Here is a 3,120-nt window from a genome sequence, read left to right as displayed (position 1 = left end):
GAGATGCCTTGAGATGTCTACATCCTGGAACCCAGAACCTTCAAACACATTATGCAAACACATTAGTATAGTGAGAATTCTGGCATTTTGGTTTTTCCCTTCCCTTCCCTTCCCTTCCCTTCCCTTCCCTTCCCTTTCCTTCCCCTCCCTCCCTCCCTTCCTTCCTTCCTTCCTTCCTTCTTTTTTTAAGTTCAAGATTTTGTTGTCTTCATAACAAAATCATCTTAGAACTGGATCACTTGGCCCTTTCTCTTCTTATCTCCTCCCAGCTCAAAATGCTCTCATCTCTTACTAGCCAGCATCCTCTTACATCTGCAGTTGGGCTCAGCACACTCCAATCTCAGCACGCTCTTCTTTGTAGTTTTAGCCTTTTTGCAGAAAATAGGCTTAGTCTGCCCACCATAGCCACTCTGTTTCCTGTCATAACACCATTTTCCCTGGGCATACAAGGAGTCCTTGCCCTTCTTGTACCATGTCACCTTGTGAGGTTGGTGCTTCCCACATTTCTTGCAGAATGTCCAGTGGGTCTTAGCAATGTTCACTGTTTTTGCAGAAGCACCGTCATCAGCTTAGAAAGAAAGAGGATAGAGCAGCAAGGGAAGTTTATATTGAATTTTGGTTTCTTAAAAACAAAATAAAACAAAACACCACAAATACTAAAAGGATGTGCTTTTGTTTCAACCCCAGATATGGGGATATGAGGCTGCTTCTGACTGCAGCAGCTGACTATGATTTGCCTCGTGCACTAGCAGAGGTGTGGTTTCTGTGATTGTGTGACATTTGAAATTCTGGAAAATTTTCAGGGGGTATATAAATGCTAGGGCCCCAATAGGTGGGGTTGGTGGTTAATGGTGGTTCAGGGGTTTTGGTTGCATTTTGTTAGAAGTCATGATCAAAGAAGAAACAAGAAGAAAGAAATTAGACTCAAGGATCTCTCTCTCACTCTCCTCTATCCTTCTTTCTCTCCTATCTAGTGATAGGAATGAAACCAGGGGGATGAAAGGTGATAAAGAAGAAACCATAGAATAGCAAAGACCAGCTACACATTAGCATATATGCTGAAAGGGGGCTTCCGCAGATGAGATTACACCTACCATAGAGAGATTAACCTGGCTGATTCAATGGATACAACAGAACCACAAGTGTTATCATTAAAGAAAATGAGAGTCAGGGGAGCTAGAAGCAGAGGAAACATGCCAGCAGCAATAGAGTGTGTGTGTGTGTGTGTGTGTGTGTGTGTGTGTGTACATACATGTATGCGGTACAGTCCCAACCTTGAATAAGCAGTGGGCATGGACCAAGGGAAATAGGAGGCCCCTGGATGCTTAAAGGGACAAAATAGATGTCCCAAAATCCTCTACAAGGAAATCAAAAGCAGCTCTGCTGACACCTTGATTTGGGGATTTCTAATATCTAGACATGTACCAAATAATGAATCTGTCATCTAAAGCCACTGAATGTATACACAGTTACAACAGAGGTAGGGAATGGATCCAGAGATCTGGGTCTGGCATAGCAGCCTAGACCTGAATGGTCTATAGCAACAAGTCTCCACGTATTATCCACCAGATCCAAAAATCCAAGAACTGTGCTTGGATATGATGGGCACAGGGCATTGTCTAACTCAGAGTCACATCTGGCTGCATGCAATAACCAGGTAGGGTTAGTTTTTCTCCTGTGCAGGGAACCAAAAAAAAAAAAAAAAAAAAAAAAAAAAAAAAAAAAAAAAAGCAACTTTGGCCAGTATAGCAGGTTCTAGTAGCAGCAGGCAGTAGGCTCCTTTTATCTTTCTCCACCATCACCTGCCTGTCCAGCAAGAGGTTTGACCCTCATGCTCTCAAGTTTCCTGCTGCACTCCTGGGGAGACTTCTGCATTTCAGACAGAGAGGGTGGGCAAGAGGAAACAAAGCCCTCCCCAGGCTCCTAACCCCCAAAAGACTATTGTTTGCACCTTTTGGGTCAGAGCTCTAGTGGTCCAGTAACCCTGGCACATGTAGGGATGCACATACCATTAGAAGAAGCTTTGGGGTTTTTTGTTTTTTTTTGGTTTTTTTTTTTTTTTTTTTTATACAGGGTTTCTCTGTGTAGCCCTGGCTGTCTGGCTGTCCTGGAACTCACTCTGTAGACCAGGCTGGCCTTGAACTCAGAAATCTACCTGCCTCTGCCTCCCAAGTGCTGGATTAAAGACGTGTGCCACCACTGCCAGGCGGGCTTTTTTTTTTTTTTTTTTATAGCAAATCTACAACCACAGCTGAATTTCAGCTCACATATGAATCCATTAATCCTTGATTACTATAGCGAATGTATGTATGACAACCTGCGTTTTCGTAAGCACTACGAAATTGTGCAAATTTACTCCTATTAGCCAGACTCTGGTAGCCATTGACAGAAAACAAATTCCAGAACCTTAAATTTCAAAGGAATTCATTGACATCCTAGCATTTAATTAAAAGCTTCACCAATAGCTTGTTACCAGCTCCAGGGAACAGAATGCCAGGTTAACTGCCTGATGAAGAATGTTTTGTCAGCTTGATCTGACAGTTCCAGGAGGGACTCTAACTCTCTTGGTTCAGGGCCTCTCACTCCCTATATTCAGAGGGAAGTGGTACTTTGAAGATCCAGGCTCACTCATGTGTCCTACCAGGGCTGTCGCAAGAACGTTTGTGTTCAACTTCACCATGGCCATGTGGAATCAGGGATGTCGTGGTTTGACTCTGCAGGGTCTCAAACAGGCTCATGTTTTGAATGCTTGGTGGTGGTGCTGTTTAGTGGTGGTGGCAGTGTGTGGGTATGTGTGAAACTTTAGGAGACTGGGTCTAGTTGGCACAAGTAAGTCACTAGGATGGGTCTTTGAAGGTTATACCCAATCCTTGCCCTCTGCTTCCCTGGGCAAGAGTGACATGAACAGTCTCCGACACATATTTCTAATATGAAGGCTTTGTCACACCTTCCCTCCCACAAAGACTGAAAACCTCTGAAACTGGGAGAGCCAAAATAAACTTTTCCTCAAGTTGCTCCAGGCAGGTATTGTGGTTGTGGGCTTTCATAGCAAAGAACAGAGCGATCGTGACAAGAGGAAGAAGGGAGTGGCCTTGTACAGAAATACAGTCACTCACTACT

At 43.9% G+C, this 3,120-nt stretch overlaps 1 pseudogene; it reads right to left on the bottom strand.

Moving 5' to 3' along the window:
• Positions 1–224: 224 nt before the first annotated feature.
• Positions 225–2,738, bottom strand: LOC117719110 (large ribosomal subunit protein eL42-like; annotated as a pseudogene).
• Positions 2,739–3,120: the final 382 nt, after the last annotated feature.

This window comes from Arvicanthis niloticus, chromosome 1 (assembly GCF_011762505.2).
Source record: "Arvicanthis niloticus isolate mArvNil1 chromosome 1, mArvNil1.pat.X, whole genome shotgun sequence".
Taxonomy (NCBI): domain Eukaryota; kingdom Metazoa; phylum Chordata; class Mammalia; order Rodentia; family Muridae; genus Arvicanthis; species Arvicanthis niloticus.
This window is presented reverse-complemented; position numbering and strand designations above follow the sequence as displayed.